General features: G+C 45.9%; 1 long non-coding RNA gene across 1 annotated transcript in view; it reads right to left on the bottom strand.

The window, feature by feature from the left end:
• Positions 1 to 6,575, bottom strand: part of LOC134988390 (uncharacterized) — a 59,934-nt gene extending 53,359 nt beyond the window's left edge. The window contains exon 1 of the long non-coding RNA XR_010193874.1: positions 6,405 to 6,575. This is a non-coding gene — a long non-coding RNA (uncharacterized LOC134988390). The remainder of the gene's footprint in view (positions 1 to 6,404) is intronic.
• Positions 6,576 to 22,009: the final 15,434 nt, after the last annotated feature.

The raw sequence follows: 22,009 nt of genomic DNA, 5'->3' as shown, positions 1-22,009 counted from the left end.
AGGATACCATAAAGTCCCCTTCTTCCAGGTTCGCTATCACTGCTCTGAGTGACTCCATCTTGAACTTGAACTTTTTTATGTAGAGGTTCAAGGACTTCAGATTTAGAATAGGCCTTACCGAGCCATCCGGCTTCGGTACCACAAATAGAGTGGAATAATACCCCTTTCCTTGTTGTAATAGGGGTACTTTGACTATCACCTGCTGAGCGTACAGCTTGTGAATGGCTTCCAACACCCTCTCCCTTTCGGAAGAGACGGTTGGTAAGGCAGACTTCAGGAAACGATGAGGAGGATCCGTCTCTAATTCCAACCTGTACCCCTGAGATATTATCTGCAGGATCCAGGGGTCTACCTGCGAGTGAGCCCACTGCGCGCTGTAATTTTTGAGACGGCCCCCCACTGTCCCCGAGTCCGCTTGAGAGGCCCCAGCGTCATGCTGAGGTTTTTGCAGGAGCCGGGGAGGGCTTCTGTTCCTGGGAAGGAGCTGCCTGTTGGTGTCTCTTCCCTCTTCCTCTGCCTCGTGGCAGGTACGACAAGCCCTTTGCTCTCTTATTTTTGTAGGAGCGAAAAGGCTGCGGTTGAAAGGTCGGTGCCTTTCTCTGTTGGGGAGTGACTTGAGGTAAAAAAGTGGATTTCCCGGCAGTAGCCGTGGCCACCAAGTCTGATAGACCAACTCCAAATAACTCCTCCCCTTTATACGGCAAAACCTCCATGTGACGTTTTGAATCCGCATCGCCTGTCCACTGTCGTGTCCATAAGGCTCTTCTGGCTGACATGGACATAGCACTCATCCGAGATGCCAGTGTGCAAATATCCCTCTGTGCATCACGCATATAGATAAATGCATCCTTTATTTGTTCTAACGACAGTAAAACATTGTCCCTATCTAGGGTATCAATATTTTCAATCAGGGATTCTGACCAAACTACTCCAGCACTGCACATCCAGGCAGTTGCTATAGCTGGTCGTAGTATAACACCTGCATGTGTGTATATATTCTTTTGAATAACTTCCATCTTTCTATCTGATGGATCCTTAAGTGCGGCCGTCTCAGGAGAGGGTAACGCCACTTGTTTGGATAAGCGTGTGAGCGCCTTGTCCACCTTAGGGGGTGTTTCCCAGCGCGCCCTAACCTCTGGCGGGAAAGGGTATAATGCCAATAACTTTTTTGAAATTATCAACTTTTTATCAGGAGCAACCCACGCTTCATCACACACGTCATTTAATTCTTCTGATTCAGGAAAAACTGTTTGTAGTTTTTTCACACCATACATAATACCCTGTTTTACGGTATCTGTAGTATCAGCTAAATGTAACGTCTCCTTCATTGCCAAAATCATATAACGTGTGGCCCTACTGGAAAATACGTTTGAATTTCTACCGTCGTCACTGGAATCAGTGCCCGTGTCTGGGTCTGTGTCGACCGACTGAGGCAAAGGGCGTTTTACAGCCCCTGACGGTGTTTGAGGCGCCTGGACAGGCATTAATTGATTGTCCGGCCGCCTCATGTCCTCAACTGACTGTTTAAGGGAAGATAAACCATCACGTAATTCCACAAATAAAGGCATCCATTCTGGTGTCGACCCCCTGGGGGGTGACATCTGCATATTTGGCAATTGCTCCGCCTCCACACCAATATCGTCCTCATACATGTCGACACCACGTACCGACACACACCGCAAACTCACAGGGAATGCTCTAATGAAGACAGGACCCACTAGCCCTTTTGGGGAGACAGAGGGAGAGTCTGCCAGCACACACCACAAAGCGCTATATATACAAGGGATATCCTTATATTAAGTGCTCCCTTATAGCTGCTTTAATATATATATATATAGCCATTAATGTGCCCCCCCTCTCTGTTTTACCCTGTTTCTGTAGTGCAGTGCAGGGGAGAGACCTGGGAGCCGTTCTGACCAGCGGAGCTGTGACAGAAAATGGCGCCGTGTGCTGAGGAGATAGGCCCCGCCCCTTTTTCGGCGGGTTCTTCTCCCGCTATTTTTCCAGTCAGGCAGGGGTTAAATATCTCCATATAGCCCCTATGGGCTATATGTGAGGTATTTTTAGCCTTGTATAAGGTTTATATTTGCCTCTCAGAGCGCCCCCCCCCCAGCGCTCTGCACCCTCAGTGACTGCCCAGTGAAGTGTGCTGAGAGGAAAATGGCGCACAGCTGCAGTGCTGTGCGCTACCTTATGAAGACTGAGGAGTCTTCAGCCGCCGGTTTCCGGACCTCTTCACGCTTCAGCATCTGCAAGGGGGTCGGCGGCGCGGCTCCGGGACCGGACTCCACGGCTGGGCCTGTGTTCGATCCCTCTGGAGCTAATGGTGTCCAGTAGCCAAGCAGCAAATCCACTCTGCATGCAGGTGAGTTTACTACTTTCCCCCTAAGTCCCACGTTGCAGTGATCCTGTTGCCAGCAGGACTCACTGTAAAGAAAAAAACCTAAACTAAACTTTCTCTAAGCAGCTCTTTAGGAGAGCCACCTAGATTGCACCCTTCTCGTTCGGGCACAAAATCTAACTGGAGTCTGGAGGAGGGTCATAGGGGGAGGAGCCAGTGCACACCACCTGACCTAGTAAAGCTTTACTTTTTTGTGCCCTGTCTCCTGCGGAGCCGCTATTCCCCATGGTCCTTTCAGGAACCCCAGCATCCACTTAGGACGATAGAGAAATATTTTTACAAAAACCACTTAGAAATGATTGAATTCTGCTAGGAACACCCATTTAAACTTATCCAACATGATTTTTTAAATTTTTGTATTAATGCTATAAAACATCTGTGACTGATATATCAAACCATCGATGATCAGACCATTGCATCATGGCGGCTTAACATTTTCTCAGTTGATGCTCCTCAACCTCTCTGCAGCTGTTGGGTGCACCCTGGGAGGCTGGTGACTGCTTCTTTTACATTTCCAGAGAGGAGAGCCACTGGGCTTTAGAATGTAAGCTCTCACGAGCAGGGCCCTCTTCCCTCATGTGCTTATCCTTTCTAACTTTAATAATCTTCAACTGCACCACATCCAGCAGTCTTCTGCCACCTGATACTTATTCCAGTGTCATCTGCTGATGTAACTATGTTTATTTACCCTGTACTTGTCCTATATTGTCATCAACTGTAAGTTGCTGTTTTCCTGTTTGATTATTTGTTTATGTACTCTGCAATTGGGCGCTGCGGAACCCTTGTGGCGTCATATAAATAAAGGATAATAATAATAATAATATACAGGGACACACCTGCTGATCTTATTACACTGCTACTCTCTGCAGCCGTTGGGTGTACACAGAGACAGAGAGGCTCATTAGATTTCTCCGACGGCTGCTCCTCTATGCAGCTGTCGGGTGGAGTGTGCCTCTGGATCACTGCATCCAAACGTGATCTGCAGACACTGCGGGAGGAGCCATGAAGGGGCTAGGAGGTTGATCTCAGACTGGCAGCTGCTGGAAGATTATCTTCCAGCAGCCGCCCAGAGGATGTTTCTGACTGGTTGCTTCAGATGCGACCATGTTGGGAAAACCAGCCTCTGGTGGTCACATCTGATGCAACCACCCGAGGCAAGTGGTTAAAGACCCTTAAAAAGATCTCAAAATATTACAGCGGATGACCGCAAGTCCTGTAAGATCATGAGATCTAGTTTGCCAAAGTCACCCCTCTAAACAGCGCCAGGTCTGGACGAACACTTCACACTTGGCCGTCCCCAAGCCTGGTACATGTAACGACAAAGAGATGGCCGAGACCAGGAAGCTGAGAGTCAGGCGCAGCCTATAGATGTGACAGGCCACACTCAATTGGATCTCCAGACGGGGTGCGGTTAAGATACCCGCTGTCGGAATCCTGGCGGCTGGAATACCGACGCCGGAATATCAACACCCGCCAGAATGCTGACCGGAATCCCAACATGGTCAGGAGCAGTGCCAGATTAAGGTCCATATGGGCCTGGAGCTGAAATTTAGGAAGGGCCTATTGTGTGCCTCGGCAGGAGGTGTGACAAGCGCTGCGGTGGTGTGACTAGTGATGTGGGGGTGTGATCAGTGTGGTGTGGGTGTGGTCTAAATAGGGGGTGTGGCCTATGCCATGTGAGTGACACAGTCACCACTTACTGACAGACACTACTTACTGACACACACACACACACACACAAACACAAAGCTTACTGACACAATCACCACTTACTGACAGACACTATTTACTAACACACACACTCACAACACAAAACTTATCGACACAGACACTTACTGATAGATATTACTGACTGACACACACGCACAACACAGATAAACTTACTGACACAGACATTACTTACTGACACACACAACACAATACTTATACCGCTCTCCCATCACAATGCCGGGTCCCACCTGGGAATTGGAAATGGGTCCATTCCTGGGTGGGACCCGGCATTTGACCCTACACACCGCCAACCCGACCCGGCAATTTACCGGTTCGGGTTGCCATCTGTGGGCGGAGATGGAGTCGGCATCAGGTGCAGAGGCGGTGCTGGGAGATGAGATCATCCCTATGCAGTGAACGGGTCCCGGGTTGCATCGACCTGGGTGACCCATTCACACTGCACCGGACCTGGTATTTAACCCGGGAATAACCCTTCTTTATTCCCGGGTTGAATTACTGGGTCAGGCAATCCAGAATTCGCCCATGACCCCTTTCACAACACACATCGGAACGTGTCGACCCAGCAATATACCCAGTCTATACCAGGTTATTTTTGCGGTGTGAAAGGGGTATTACTGACACAGACACCCACCACTTACTGACAGACACTACTTACTGACACACACACACACACACACACACACACACACACACACACACACACACAGTACAAAACCTACTGACAAACACTACTTACTGACACACACAAAACTTACTGACACAGACACCATGCAAAATGTACTGACACAAACACTACTTACTGACAGACACTTCTTACTGACACCTGTGGTGCACACAGCATTTTTTTCTCAGTGGTACTGTGCCTGCGTGCCGTGGGCGTGGTCACATGTCATTAAGGGATGTAACCATGTGACACTAGGTGGAGTGGTTATATATTATGTGAATCCATGGCACAGACACCCCCTGTCCCTGCGGACTACAGAGACAAGGACAGCAGGATGTGACACTTGTTATAGAATAAAAAATATTATATATAAGATGTGTACCCAGCACTCATCCTGTTATGACAGGCATTCCCAACCGCGGTCCTCAAGGCACACCAACAGTGCAGGTTTTAGTGATATCCAGGCTTCAGCACAGGTGACTTAATTAGTAACTCAGTTATTTTGATTTAACCATCTGTGCTGCAGCCTGGATATCACTATAACCTGCACTGTTGGTATGCCTTGAGGACCGTGGTTGGGAATGCCTGTGTTATGATGTGAATATTTGCTCCAGTGCCCTCCTTCGGTTTTTCAAGCTGTGGACAGAGTACAATGAGGCAGCACTCCCGAGTCTTGCTGGTGCAGTAAGATTTATTTAGTAAGATTCTGGATCAATAAGTCTTACTGCACCAGCAAAACTTGGTAGTGCCGCCTCATTGTACTTGTGGGGAGGGGTCCCGACCATTAGAGTTACTCACCGGGGTGTAGTATGAGTTGCCAGCGGCCGGGTCCCCGGCAGCCAGCATACCGGCGCCGGGATCCAGACTGCCGGCTTCCCGACAGCAAAGTGAGCGCAAATGAGCCCCTTGCGGGCTCAGTGGCGCGCGTAAGCGCCACGCTATCCTCCCTCCAGGGGGTTCGTGGACCCCCAAAAGGGAGAAAAGGTGTCGGTATGCCGGTTGTCGGGATTCCGGCGCCGGTATACTGTGCGCTGGGATTCCAACAACTGGTATACTGAATACCACCCACACACCGGTGGCCCGGCACCCCATCGTCACTTTTTCTCTGCCAGTCTGCCAGGTGCAGGATGGTGATGACATCACCTTCATGCTCCCAGCAGTCCTTTTCCTGGAAAAGGAAGAAGGTGCTGGCGGCGCCTCCGAGCAAGATCTAGGAGCTTGGTGGTGGTGTTTTACAGTGTGGCGGGGGTATGGCGTACTGGCGGACACATTCTTAATGGTACGCCATACCGGAGCGTACTGCCACATTTGCAGGACTGACTAACACACACACACACACACACACACACACAACGCAAAACATATTGACACACACGACACAACACAAAACTTACACAGACACACACACACACACACACAAAATGCAAAACTTACTGACACAGACACAATGCAAAACTTACTGACACTACTTACTGACACACACACACACACACACACACACACACAAACGCAAAACCTACTGACACTGACACTACTTACTGACAGACACTACTTAGCGACACACACACATCCCCCCCTTCAAAACTTACTGACATAGACACCACTTACATAGCAGACCTCGGGGCCTGGTGTGGGCTGCTACTCACATGGTTTGCATGCCCCCTCAGCTCTGACATCCAGGGACCCAGCTCTCCTAAAAGACAGCAGCCTCCTGTCAAGACCCTTCCCCTCTTTCAATGTTATTGTTGGGAAGCTGCAGCAGGAAAGGTATGCTGCAGCAAAAACAGTTACGTTTTGATGGACAAGGGGCCGGGCTTCTGATGGGTTCGGGGGCGGAGCCTCGGATATATCTCCGAGGCTCCGCCCCCCATGTCCATCCGAAGCCCCGCCCCCTCGCCCATCAAAACATAATTGCTTTTGCTGCAGCATACCTTTCCTGCTGCAGCTTTCCAACAATAACATGCCTCATGAAAGAGGGGCAGGGTCTTGACAGGAGGCTGCTGTCTCGTAACTATTTACGTGGCTCCGCCCCCTTGCCCGTCCGAAGCTCCGCCCCTTGCAACACAAAGCGGTCAGGACACAAGCTGACCAGTTTGGGGTGGGGGTGAATGGGCAGCCGCAGGTGAGTGAGCTGCTGTATGTGCTGACAGGAAATGTTTTTTTTCCTGGCAGCACTGGCTACTGCCTGCACTGTGGGCCTATTTTCAATGGGGGGCTTGGAGCTGCAGCTCCATCCGCCCCATTGTTAATCCGGCCATGGTCAGGAGTACAATGCCACAATCCCGACAGCCGTAATCCGTCCGTAAGTATAGTTAAGCACCACCGTGGGGTAGGATAGTTTTAGACACTTAGGGGGACATGTACTAAGCACTGATACAAGTGGAGAAGTGAGCCAGTGGAGAAGTTGCCCATGGCAACCAATCAGCGGCCCTGTATACTTTTATAGTATGCAAATTATAAATGTTACATCAATGCTGATTGGTTGCCATGGGCAACTTCTCCACTGGCTCACTTCTCCACTTTTATCACTACTTAGTACATGTCCCCCTTAGGGGTCTATTTACTAAGCCTTGGATGGAGATAAAGTACCAGCCAATCAGCTCCTGCCACGTCACAGGCTGTGTTTGAAAAATGACAGTCAGAAGCTGATTGGCTGTTACTTTATCTCCATGCAAGGCTTAGTAAGTAGACCCCTAAATAAGGGAGAAGGGGTAGGGTTAGGCTGAGGGGAGGGGTGGGTGGGGGGTAGATTTAGGCACCACCTGGGGGAGGTTATGGTTAGGCTGCGGAAAGTGACGGCAGCAATTGCACCCCCCACTTACAGCACTGCTCGTTAACTCTGCAATATATGCTCCCACATATACGATGCAGCCACAACCTGATTCAACCTCTCTAGTGCAGAAAGAGAAGGGATATAACTCTGTAGACCGTAAATTCCTTTAATGCTGTCAGGATATTATACAGGGCAAGTTTACTGAGCTGTCACCATCTGCAAGCGTAGAGTACTCTCCCCTAATCTGCGCCACATGATATACCGGAGGGGCCTCAGTGCTGTCGCCCCTTCAGCAGGTTACGTACTGACAGGTTGTGTTTACAGGACAGGCGCACCGCTGTCCCAGCTATTATTCCCTATTTTACTGACAGCAGTAATTGCAGCTTTCCTTTTAAAACCTTTTTGCCGAGTAGAGATTTGTGCAGCAGCGTAAGGGTGCGTTCCCCACTGTGTCCGTAATTGCACCGTAGTGCATAAAAATAGGGATTACCTATAAATATGTATACTTACTGAGATCTGCCGCTGTCACGCTTTATTGGAAGAAAAGGAGTGCTACAGGCAGCAGTCACTTATTCAGCTCTATTTGTTTTCTGTAAACCCTTTGATTGACTTGTATAGAATTTTGCTTTGCACTAAATACGTATTATAGTCTGATAAAGTGTCGCCTCCCCCTTCTATAAGGTAACTGGATTCTGTACCGGCTCTGTTATTTTCTCAAAGCACTGTAGTTTTGTATTTTGGGGAGGTGGCATCACCATTGTATATACATCACTTGTTATTACTTGTTTGTCACATCTTAATTACTTCTGTTTATTTTATGTTATTTTTATTTATTTACTTATTAATCTTACATCCTCTGCTCTCATCCAGCGCAATATAGATTGATTACCGAAACTAGGGCCCCACACCGCAATTTAATTGCGGTCTCAGCAACTGTGGACAAACCCCGGGGCTGCAAAGGCAGGCGGCCCATCGCCATTTTTTCCATCAGAGCGTCTGCATGTGACGTCACACAGCTGCCCCGAAAAAAATGCAGCCAACCCGTCTCCATTTTACCAACGCCGCCCAAGCAACGGTCTGTTGCCACCCCCGCCTGCCTCCTGAACGCCTCTACCTGTCAATCAGTTAGAGGCTTCGCATCCAATGCAATGCTATTGCATTGGCCGCGTCGCGCACGTGCAAGAAGTGACCTGTATGTGCGCAGTGGCACCGCAAATGGAGATATTGCGGTCATATTGCTTAACGATGCAACCTGAAAACCCCTTAATTCCATTATGCGAGGGTGCAACGTTCTGGAGATAAAATCTCTGGGTTCCGACTTACCACTCAGCGTCATTCAGAGTTAATCTGATACATAATCGCAATTTGCATTTTTTTATTTATTTATTATAATTTTAAAGTCACATCTCTGCAACAAATAATGATTATTTCTGAAAAATGAGGGTTCCATGCAGTGTAATTTGTTTAAATCGCTGCTCCTCCTGTTTTACTTAAAATATAATAAAGGGTTGTGTTTTGCATGGTTGCGTTCAATCGGGCGCAGTCATCACTAGTAGCTCTGCAGTCATCACTATCAACTTTTACAGGTATGCGCTGACACAGCTCAGACCCCTCAGTATGCTGCGTTTGAGACCTTTTGGAGGGCATATTTATCGCAAATTGCCGTTACAGTATGAATCCTCACCAATCGCTTACTGTATTTTCATTGCGACAGCAGTTGCAGTAACGCCTATATTACATTCCCGCTCAGACTAGCCCCGATCTCACCCTCCTAGTCACCGCCAGTCTCAAGTCACGCTGGAGAGAAAAAAAGAAGCAAATTCCAAAAAGTTGCACATGCGTATTGCAAATATCGCAATTTGAGACTGAAAAAAGTCTCAGTTTGCCTCTTAGCCTGTTTGTGAACGAGGCCCTGCATTTATAAATTACACATTTTGCAGAATGCATGGTCTATGTAGGGGTGTGCGACCTGTGAGGCCGCCCAGAGCGCAAGACGGAGGGGGCAGGCCCATCGCTACCTAAGTAGCACCTGTGTTTGACTTGCATGGCTAACAAAGGATTGTTTAAAGTGGACGTTACTTGTGATTGTAGCAATGGTCGCAGTGACGGATTTGTGTATTACATGTAACTAAACCTAATTTAAAAAAATATTTCCTGAAAGGTTATTATGTTACAATGAAATATGTCATTTTTCTTTAGCCGACAATATGAACTGCACTTAATTAACACTTATTACAGTTCTCTCAGCAGTTTCACTATGTATCATACAGTAATATTCCCAGGATTGATGGAAAATAAAAGTTTAGATTATTTTGTCACCTTTAACGCAATCTAATATTAGTGATTAATCGTTAGTAGTGCACCTTATCCTTTAATTAAATGACAGTATAGCAGAGGCTTTTCTCGTCCATCCACATACCGGTCCTGGAGACTCCCTGTTCTGTATTTCTGCACTTCCCCAGGCCTGCTGTAAAGGTGTTAATTGTTCTTTAGAAATGTTTATTTGGAGACTTGATAGCTCGGAGTGTAGAACAGACTTGGATGTGGCGCATTTTGATTGTAATCCCTCAAGATGAATTGGAGTCTTAGCAAAGCCTCTCTGCCATGCAGTCAAATTATTAATGTCCGCTACAAACAAAGCAAACATTGGATTTGAAGTAAGATGTATCATAAACTGTATTATGCAAATTGAAGTAGTAATACAACCGGGTGATTTACTAACAGGATAATGCGAAAGTGCAGTATAAACCATTACACTCATTAATATTCGTTAACGTGACCCCAAGATTGGAAAGCATCATTCATTCAAGGTTTGGGCTCACTTTGACCCAACTACGAGTCCGATTCTGAATAGCACGTAAGTTCCAATGTGGTCGCATGTAGCGAGTTTGTGTCATAGCGAATATAGGGCCTAAATAAGACCTAATCGGAGCAGCAAAAATGTTCTCTAATGGGCAAAACCATGTGCACTGCAGGTGGGGCAGATGTAACGTGTGCAGAGAGAGAGTTAGATTTGGGTGGGTTATATTGTTTCTTTGCAGGGTAAATACTGGCTGCTTTATTTTTACACTGCAATTTATATTTCAGTTTGAACGCACCCCACCCAAATCTAACTCTCTCTGCACATGTTACATCTGCCCCACCTGCAGTGCACATGGTTTTGCCCATTAGGCCCATACTGTACATATGTTTGCAAATCTGCAGACAATTCTGATTTTCTCTCTGTCCAATGGTTGTGTTAGGGTGACAACTGGTCTGCAAGCACCTAGATGACACCATTTCTGGTCATATCTCTTCCACCTGCTGTAGTCCGGAGCAGGTTTTAGTGTCCATAGTCGCGGTAACAGGAGCACTAGTGGTTGATGTGCTGTGGGGGGTGCAGTTGCAGAGATCCATGATTGGTTGGATAATGGCATCAGATTTCAGATCACTTCCGGTATATGGAATCTTGGCAGAGTAGTTTGAGAATCAGGTCCTAAAACACAACTCTCTAAAGGAGAGATGTAGCAAACCTTCAAAGGGGGTGAGATGAGCCCACTTGGTCACTGTGTGTCAGAGAGGTTTCACATTATTATCATTAGAGATGAGCGGTTCAGCTTTTGTGAAATCCGAGCCACCCCGAACTTCCGGTAACCAAGTAAATTTAAGACCTGGCCGGGATTTGCCACCAGTCTTGGATTCCAAATCGAGCCAAAATGTCATTAGCCCTCATCATCCAAGTGTCATATTCTCGGTGCCATTTGAATTCAGTCATGCTGATGAATGCTGTGCTGTGCTCTGTGGTATCCATCCACAAGTGCGGTGCTCTGCTGTGTCTATCAAGTGGCTGTGCTGTGTCCAGTCCCCTTAGTCTTAGTGTGACTCCACAGTGTTAGTTGTGAAAAATGTAAAAACAATGAAAGTTAATATAAAGTAAAAAAAATTACAAAAAAGCTTAAAAATTTGACTTTTTTTTAAGTTTGTACATTCAGTGCAACTTTGTTCATGTATATAGAAAAAAACCTTTGAATCCCTGCAGTGTGAGTTGAGCTGCAAATTTAAAAAACAAAATTATATATTGTTCTATTGTTTGTACTGTTCTGTGTGCAATACTCCAGTGCATTTGTTTATGTACATATAAAAGCCCTGTAACTTCCAGCAGTGTAAGCTGAGCTGCGATTTGAAAAAATAAAAAATATATATTGTTCTATTGTTTGTACTGTTCTGTGCGCTGTGACCCAGTGCATTTGTTCATATACATATAAAAGCCTTTTGAATATTCCACCATGTGAGCTGAGCTGCAAATTTAAAAAAAATAGTTCTATTATTTATTTGTACTGTTCTGTGTGCTGTACCCAGTGCATTATATATAAAAGCCCTTTGAATCCTCGCAGTGTGAGCTGAGCTGGAGAATTGTCACTGTAGAGCTGTTATCTTAGCTGCCTTAAGCCCATTGGTAGCTTGTTTTTTGGGAGACCAAGCAAACCAAGTACTTCAGCACAAAATTGGCAGTTCCTGTCACTGAAGTGCTTGGTTTGTTAAACAGTGCATGTCCTTTTCAATATCTAACATAAGGGTGCGTGGGAAGGGCCCAAGGACAATTCCATCGTGCACCAATTTTCATTTCTGTCACTGCTGTGGCATTGTTTCATACAGTAGATGTGCTATAAACTGCTGTGTGTTTGTGCTGTTGCTCTGTCGCTTAGTAACCAGCCAGCTCTCTGCAGCCTTTGGCCTAAACTGAATGAAAACAATATTGTGAGCTGTGAGGTGGTCAAAATTGACTAGAAACAAATATTTATTGAGGGTAAAATTCTATAGGAACAAATAAAGGTGTGATTATAGCTTTTGATTTATACATTTTTGACAGATCCAAAACCAAAACCCAATGACAGATTAGGTCTAAAACCAAAACCAGCAAAAATGGGCCGGCACACATCTCTAATCCCCATATGTGGAGAACTAGTAATGTTTTTTTTAAAGTTAATTTCTTTCCTTCAAAGTTTTGAGCTGAGCTAGAGTTATGTTTTGTTATTTGTTTAAAACTGTTCCTTGTATACTGCTTGTTTGTTACTTACAGTATATCATGAAATCATATAATTTTCATATATAATAAAGTATTAATAATTTAATACACAGTGTTTCTGCAGCTAAATGCTGATTTTTACACACCTGAGGTGATCTTTGTGTAAGGGGCATTACTGTGAGACATAACGTGTAAGGAGCATTATGTGAGACATAATGTGTAAGGGCATTACTGTTAGGCATTATGTGTAAGGGGCATTACTGTGAGACATAACGTGTAAGGAGCATTACTGTGAGGCATAACGTGTAAGGGGCATTACTGTGAGGCATTATGTGTAAGAGGCATTATGTGTAATGGCATTACTGTTAGGAATTGTGTGTAAGGGGCATTAATGTGAGGCATTATGTGTAAGGGGCATTACTGTGAGTCATAATGTGTAAGGGGCATTACTGTCAGGCATTATGTGTAAGGGGCATTACTATGAGGCATAATGTGTAAGAGGCTTTACTATGAGGCATAATGTGTAAGGGGCATTACTGTGAAGCATAATGTGTAAGGGGCATTACTGTCAGGCATTATGTGTAAGGGGCATTACTGTGAGGCATAATGTGCAAGAGGCTTTACTATGAGGCATAATGTGTAAGGTTCATTACTGTGAGGCATAATGTGTAAGGGCCATTACTGTCAGGCATTATGTGTAAGGGGCATTACTGTGAGACATAATGTGTAAGAGGCATTACTGTGAGGCATAATGTGTAAGGGGCATTACTGTGAGGCATAATGTGTAGGGGGCATTACTGTGAGGCATTATGTGTAAGGGGCATTACTGTGAAGCATTATGTGTAAGGGGCATTACTGTGAGGCATAATGTGTAAGGGGCATTACTGTGAGGCATAATGTGTAAGGGGCATTACTGTGAGGCATTATGTGTAAGGGGCATTACTGTGAGGCATAATGTGTAAGGGGCATTACTGTGAGGCATAATGTGTAAGGGGCATTACTGTGAGGCATAATGTGTAAGGGGCATGACTGTGAGGCATAATGTGTAAGGGACATTACTTTAAGGAGGAAAAATTACAGATAGTGTAGGGGGCATGAATCATTCAGTTTTATTCTTATGGTGGCCAATGCAATGTCTGGGGGTGCAGGACACAAAACTGGGGTGTAAGGTAGTCTTTTCCTGGAAGAGCACGCCCCTTGCAGCAACTCTACACCCATTTTTGCACGCAATTACTGCGCAGGCAATGTTTCTTACTATTCAACATTTTTTAAATATCCATGCCTGTGCGCAGTAAGTGCCAAATTCATGGGTTAAATGGTATTAAACTATCAGACATTTGTGAAACAACAAGTCCCAGCATAATGCAGCAATGTTAACTACTTGTCAATGCTGAAACTTGTCGTATTATCAGGGCTACCAGAGATTGCTGCAACATGTTGAACTACATACACCAGCATGCTCTGAAAGCCTTGGGCACAAACATATTTTATTAAACGAAAACTACAAGCACAGATTTTATAAGCATAGTACTTTATATTATAATACCCTCCAAGCCCTCATTTACCATTTCATGAAACAGCTATATCCAAGGGGAATTTACTTCCTGGAGTAATCCAATGGAAAATCTAATTAAAAAAGCATAAAAGACAAACTCAACTGATACTGATGGTGTCCAACCATTAAATTACAGGGGACTTAATGGAATGACTTAGTGCAATGTTATGTTTTGCATATGAAGCATCTACTGTAAGCTCCCGACGTCTCCATACGTCTACAATACAGTGTATATAGCCTGTGGGGGCACAGTATGATTTGCAGGCCTTTGGGATCCCGGCACTCGTAATACAGACGCCAGGATCCCGATCGTTAATAAGCCAACAGGGGTGAGTAAAGGGGTTTCCCCCGCTCCCCAAACCCCTAACCCTCCCGGAAACCTAACCCTACCTCCCCCTTAGGGCCTAACCCTAACCCACCCCCGTAGGTGCATACAACTAACTCCCCATCCCCGCTGCCTTAACCTTACCCCCACCCCCAACCCGCAGCCTAACCCTCCTAGGGGGGTGCCTAACCCTAAACCCTCCTTCCCACAGCCTAACCTTAACCCCCCGGAACGCAGCCTAACCCAAGCCCTCCCTCCCACACCCTAAACCTAACCTCCCCCCATGGCTTACCAGACGTCCCGGTGTCTCCTCGTTTGGAATCCCAATTGTCGTTATTCCGGCGCCGGGATGTTGTACTCTTTTGGATGCCGGTGTCACCATTCACAAGGGGGGTCGGTATTCCAGCGTTGGTATTCTGACAGCCAGGATCCTGACCGCCTGTGGATGGTGTTATACGTACAGCACATTTTCCAAATTTACAAACTACGGGGTCTATGTACTAAGCCTTGAAGAGAGATACGGTGAATGGAGATAAAGTACCAACCAACTAGCTCCTGGCATTTTTCAAACACAGCCTGTAACATGGCAGCTAGGAGCCGATTGGCTGGCAGTTTATCTCCTTCCACTTTATCTCTCTCCAAGATTTAGTACATAGAGCCCTAAATGCTATGAGCTATAGAGTGAAAGAAGCCATATCCTGCTACCCGTGCAATACAGACGTATCATTGCGCTCTATGCCTCCATGTGCCAATACAGTGTAGTATTTTATTATATGAGTATTTGTTACCTGAGTTCATCATGTTTTGAGATTGTGAATAGGGTATGAAAAGACCATTTTAGTCAAAATAGTTGTAATAATTGTGCCCGTATAAGGTGTATCCATACATTTATCCATAGGGCTCCACAAGAAGCCTAAAATAGTTAGGGGCAATTTACATTTTACATCTGGCTTAGATGCTGTTACCGTTTACCCTAACTTGAGGAGACACCTTCTCCAGGAACATTTGGTGGGTAAGAGAGGAGGGGGAAGTTTGACCTTCTTCATAAGCTGATTGAGGGCTTGTCAGTGCATCAGGCTGCAGATAGTTTATGAGCAAAACCAGCCTTCTGTTAGGCCTCCCACGCTGCAGCTGACGGAAGTGGGACATTGGACAGCCAACTGTGGTCTGCTTTGGTGGTCTTAATGAATCCGGACTGGTCTCGAAATGGAGGGGGCAGTGACGTGATGGAGAGGAGGGGGGACAGCAGCCAATGATGTGCCTAGGGGCGGTCTGACCCCAAATCTGCTCCTGAACAGCACTCATCAAACACTTCTCCCTCTGAGGGAACAGAGAAAGTTTTTGGGCCTAAAAATGTGCTAGGGTTCAAGGAGTGCATTGTTATCTCCATTACATTCATGCACCCATTCCCACCGACTGAGAGTGCCTATGTATGGTTCACTGGATTGCAAGATTTATTCTCTCCGGGACAACCGTAATAAGCCTAGGGGCTAATTCATCTACATAACAGAAGCAGGGCGGATTGACTCACCCTTCAAGGCTGTGTATTCCATACTAGTGTATTACTCATGCTCATATGTTTTTTAAACTTACAGAAACGGCATATTCAATTACCCCCACGGATAATTGCTGACTAAAATCCCTGCAATGTGAGGAAAGACTATTCAATTAAATAGCCTTTTTCCCACGCCTAAAATCAAGGATTACCGCATAGAAACCCTTTGATTTTGTGTAAACTACGGAAACAATGGTTTTTCTTTGTGCATGAACCCCTGATTTTGTTGTTTTCTCACTGCTTCATCCCCACCATCAGGGATTCATGAGCTGGGTAATCCCCGCTGATTGAATAGGTACCAAACAATATGGCAGTGAAACTTGCGCCCAGGGGTGTAGCGAGAGTGGCTCCGGTGGAGCACGAGCTCCGGGCGCCGAAAAAGTTAGAGGGCGCGCCGCCGCCTGTTCATCCCCTCCTTCTGCCCACTATACCAGGGGCCGCTGTACAGGCAGCCGCAGAGCAGGAGGAGCAGAAGCAGACGAGCGCACACTGACTCGGTCATGGAGACTAGGTAGTGAACAGGGCAGACCAGAGGTGACAGCAGGAGACACTGACAGCCGGCACATGCCGGAACTCTGCCGCCCTCCTTATACTGTATGTCTCACTGTCTGCTTGTAGCTGTGCAGCAGGTTACTTCTGTCCTGCTACACCACTCTCTGCCTCAGCTACTGCAGCACCTCCTTCTGCCCCAGTTGCTGTAGCATCTCTTTCTGCTCTGGCTGCTGCAGCACCTCTTTCTGCTTCGGCCGTTGCAGCACCCCTTTCTGCCCCAGCTGCCACAGCACCTCTCTCTACATTGATGCTACAGCACTTTTCTCTGCCTCAGCTGCTGCTACAGCACCTCACTCTGCATTAGAACTTAGAAGCTGCAGAGAAACATGTATAAGCGGCTCTACTGTGGCATAATCTTCCCTATATTTTTGTGGCGTGCCTTCGACGCGCACTGTCCCTGTTTTGCTCATGAGGGGAGCCCAAAGGAAACTTCCACCCTAAGATCCACAAGGTCTAGAACCGGCCCTGTCACCAATGTTGGCTTTTTCAATTTTTTTCTTTTGAAATGTAACATGCCCCCAATTCAGTACAGGGGAGGTGCGCCAAAACATACCCTTTGCTCCGGGCACCATGGCACCTAGCTACACCTCTGCTTGCGCCTCCCAACTGCAGCTCAGTACCAACTCACAGGAACACCAATCCTCAACAATACATAAACAAGAACATTTGAGAGTGGTCCTCAAGCGCTGTTAGGTTTAGCCTCTGGTGGAAGTTTTCTTGACTCCTCCGTAAAGGATTTCCTGTATTCTCCATGAAATCAGAAAATAAGAGGGAAACTTGATCAGACACTGGAAAACAACCATAGGGATCTACCAATTGGTGAGTGTTGCCCTAATGTGAATTCTCTGGGTTCAGGTATGATGACTGAGTGAAAATGAAAGATACCTTTTGAGGAACGCATCTCCCTCCACTAAGTTGAAGTGAGACCAAGGTTCCCATAGAATCCTGATAGATGAAAAAGAGGTTGTTTTCCAGTGTCTAATCAAGTTTCCCTGATACACTATATTCCGATTTGGTGGACAATACAGGAAATCCTTTACAAGAGTCAAGAAAACTTTGACCAGAGGATAAACCTAACAGAGCTTGTGGACCACTCTCAAATGTCCTTGTTTATGATTGAATAGGTACATCTGCGGAAATTAATATGCCTGATAGACTGTACTTGACGCCAGAGGGGCTATGTAAAATTTGGCCTTCCCTTTCTAAATTTTGTTGGCGTCAAGTGGGGAATATCATGTGTTCTAAGCCTGTGTGGCTACAGGTGACCTGCGGAGGGAAGTTTATGTGTTAATTACAAGAGTTGCCGGGATTACCCTGATGCTCTCATGTATATAACGTGATGTCACCTCTTGAGATAAGGGCAGATCCTAATAGTGACTAAAGCCATGATTGCATATCATTGGGATAGAGCTGCTGTTCCAGGCGCCCTTACTCCTCTTCATCTAGCTTGGTTAGTTGGTTGCAGTGGGTGGCCCGTTAGCTCTAACTGAGCGGTGAGAGTTTGCAGTCTTCATATGTATCATGTATAACTATCCCTATATGTATCATATATAACTGTTTCAGGTGTTGTTAATTACTGTTTTTATTTCAATTTTATATAATTCTTTTTTTCCGTAACCCCTCACACACACACACACACACACACACACACACACACACACACACACACACACACACACACACACACACACACACACCGGCGCCTACAGGCTTAGTTTGCTCTTTTCACCTTCCCCTTGCTGTCTGTATCCCATTTCTTTGTGTAAAATTCAATAAAAACTAATGACGAAAAGAAAAAACTACATACATCTAGAAATGAGGCCTCTCAGAGGGCACCTCATCGCCCTATGGCAATTAATGTATACAGTAGGCTTTTAAATGATGTTGAAGTGTTTCTAAGCAACCTGACATTTACTAAATCTCGATCAGATATTCCATACAGGCAGAGAAATACCTGCCGGAGTAAGTCACAAAATCAATCACTGCTTCTCCTCACAATAAATAAACAGCTGAGATGTGACATGCGGCACTGGTGTCGGTACTGTAGCAGCCTCTCCGTCAGCACAAATGTCACATAGTCTGTGGTCATGTATTTAACACAGCAGGACACCGATTCCTCTGCACTCACCCAGACATAGAGAGTATATTATCAATGTCAGGGGGGCTCAGCGCGCATTCAGCAGATCGCACCGGGCAAGGAACGCTGCTAATATATTTAATGCAGCATAACTATATCTGGTGCACGATTTTCCCAACAGATACGTTTGTCAACATTTGCTCTTAGGTTAGTTTTTCAACATTTGCTCTTAGGTTTGAACAATCGTGATAGAAAACTAGAATAAAGCAGGGGTAATTTAACTAACTGTGAAAACCCAATGAGAACAAACATACTGTAAGACGCTGTGACAATTGTATTAATGAGAATATTTCTGCATAGTCTCCTTGTTCCTACTGCTGGTGCTGCAGGGTGCGCTAGCATAGGAAGGTGCATGTGACCTCCGACCTAATGCACTGTAGCACATGTGTGACTTCACAGGTTGCATTCTTCTCTATAGTACCAGGAAGCACCCCTGAGTATCTCCTATAGACTGACCTTCGTCACACACCACTTACACCTATCAACAGCATAGGCTCTGCCTATACTTATAGGGTGAAATAATTGGGCCAGGAAAAAGCTCCTTATTTAGGAGTATCCTCTATAAAGTTAAGGCTGCAATCTTGTCACTGATGTAATCACTTGTGAAGCAATGCAAGGAATAATAGTGGTTGTATTGGGTACTAAAGCACCAGTGCTTAGCAGATTCCTAAAGCGTTTCGTCACATATGACATGACTTCATCAGGGGAATGTAAAGCCATGCTTGATTTAAATGCTGTCACTAATTACTCCATAATCAGGACAGCTGACAAAGCTGTATCATGAACGTTGCGAGTTACATTGATGAATCATGTTACTGTGTACTGTATAAATCAGCTTTCGATTAAAAAAAAATCACAAAACAGTAACATATAACATGTGCAGATAGATGCAGATATGAAAGGAGAGTGCCCAAACTCATGTCTGCATTACAGTGTATGAATAAAGTTGTTTAGCATTTGTATGCTACATGCAGAGGCAGCCAGTATTTACCCTGCATGCAAATGTAATTTTTTTCTTTGCTTTTCTCCAACTTCGAAATCAGCCCATATTGCCTGTATCAAATTATCCTAAACATTAGCTGTCTAATAAATACTTAGTTTTCATTACAAAAATAAATACATGAATAAGTAGCTGTCGTTTAACGTTTTCATTACTATGGGGGGTCATTCCGAGTTGTTCGCTCGCAAGCTGCTTTTAGCAGCTTTGCACACGCTAAGCCGCCGCCTACTGGGAGTGAATCTTAGCTTCTTAAAATTGCGAACGAAAGATTTGCAATGTTGCGATAAGACATCTCTGTGCAGTTTCTCAGTAACTCGAAACGTACTCGGCATCTGCGATCAGTTCAGTGCTTGTCGTTCCTGGTTTGACGTCACAAACACACCCAGCGTTGGCCCAGACACTCCTCCATTTCTCCAGCCACTCCCGCGTTTTTCCCAGAAACGGTAGCGTTTTTTCACACACACCCATAAAACGGCCAGTTTCCGCCCAGAAACACCCACTTCCTGTCAATCACACTACGATCACCAGAACGAAGAAAAAACCGTGAGTAAAATTCCTAACTGCATAGCAAATTTACTTGGCGCAGTCGCAGTGCGAACATTGCGCATGCGCACTAAGCGGAAAATCGCTGCGATGCGAAGAAATTTACCGAGCGAACAACTCGGAATGACCCCCTATATTCTTATAAGTAACTGAATTGACTTATTAAAGTCTCTTTTTCACTCAAATAAATATCAAAGTCTGCAGCTGCAATTCATTTAACACAATCAATACACCCAATATAATACAAATTTGACTCATAAACTAGGTATAGAGCTAATAAACAGTAATCTGCGAAGTGTAAAAACAACGACTGCGCAATTGTAGTCAGTTAAAAACTGAAAGAATGTTTTACAAGCAAACACCCTCCCCGGCTGCAACTCATGTCAGTGACACCGGGGGAACGTGGGTAGAGGAACCAGCCGAACAGGCGCTCTGGTTTAAGAAATATCTCTCTGCTCAGGTGATTGAGGAAGAGATTCACAGATTTATGAATATTGCGATTGAACTTAACTAACTTGTTCAAATTGAATTTTGAAACATTTGCTCACCTCTATTTCCTCTTGCAGGTTCTGCTTTATTACAGTACAGTATATACAGAAACGTACACTGGGCACAACAAAACTTACTATAATATCCAGAACATATTCAGTGGCTCACCAAGAAGGGGATCCAGTCAGAATCTCAGTGGTCGGGAATCAAAATACCGAAGCCGGAATCCCAACACTGATTGATCCCGGCAAGGGTCACTATTGCGGCGCTGAAATCCCAACTGCCGGAATCCTGAACTAGCATGGACTGGACTGCCGGGCAGGTAAACTGTGGTGGGGGTGGGGTGAAGGAGTTTAGGAATAGGGTGCAGGGGGAGGGATAGGATTATGCTGCGGGGAATGGAGGGTTAGGGTTGGGCTGTGGGCAGGGGGGTTAGGTTTAGGCAGCAGGGAGAGGGGTTTAGGTTTAGGCACCCCCAGGGAGGGTTAGTTAGTCTGCTGGGGAGGGAAGGTTAGGTTTAGGTTGCAGGAAGGGGGGAAGGAGTAGGTATAGGCCCCACTGGGGAGAGTTTGGGTTGGGCTGGTGGGGGGGGAGTGGTCAAAGTTTAGGCTGTGGGGAGGGAGGGTTAGGGGCCCATTGGGATAAGGTATGTATACTTACCTTGCCCACGTTGGGATTCTAAGCATCGGGATGCCGCAGTCGGTCCTCTGACTGCCGGCATCCAAAGCGCCAACATTTCCTACCCCTAGAAATGGAAGCAGAAAGGTACAAAGACAGAAAAGGATTTATGTAAATATGTTCCGTCAGAGGAATCTCTAGATTCAGCTCAAAAATAGCAATATTTTCCCCAGGCCCGACAAGTGTGTATACTTACTCCCTGCGATAGCATATAGATAGCGTAGAAATGGGGTTTGTCATCAGGGCCGGTTCTACACTTGTGGCGCCCAGTGCGAAAGTTTCCAAAACAATTAGTGCACGTCAAAAAGTAGGGGCGTGGCTTCATAGGGGAGGGGCGTGGCCACAGTTATGCCCCCAGATTTGCCCTAAGTAGTTGTGCCCCCCAGCTGATTTGCCCCCAGTAGATTTGCCCCCTGTAGCTGTGCCCCCAGTAGTTGTGCCCTCTGTTGCTGTGCCCCGTTGCTTTGCCCCCAGTAGATTTGCCCTAGTAGTTGTGCCCCCAGTTGCTTTGCCCCCAATAGTTGTGTCCCCTGTCACTGTGCCCCCAATAGTTGTGCCCTCTGCTGCTGTGCCCCCTGTTGTGCCCTCTGCTGCTGTGCCC

The sequence above is a fragment of the Pseudophryne corroboree genome, chromosome 2 (assembly GCF_028390025.1).
Source record: "Pseudophryne corroboree isolate aPseCor3 chromosome 2, aPseCor3.hap2, whole genome shotgun sequence".
Classification (NCBI taxonomy): Eukaryota; Metazoa; Chordata; class Amphibia; order Anura; family Myobatrachidae; genus Pseudophryne; species Pseudophryne corroboree.
The sequence above is the reverse complement of the archived record's forward strand: the minus strand, read 5'-3'. Positions and strand labels throughout refer to the sequence as shown.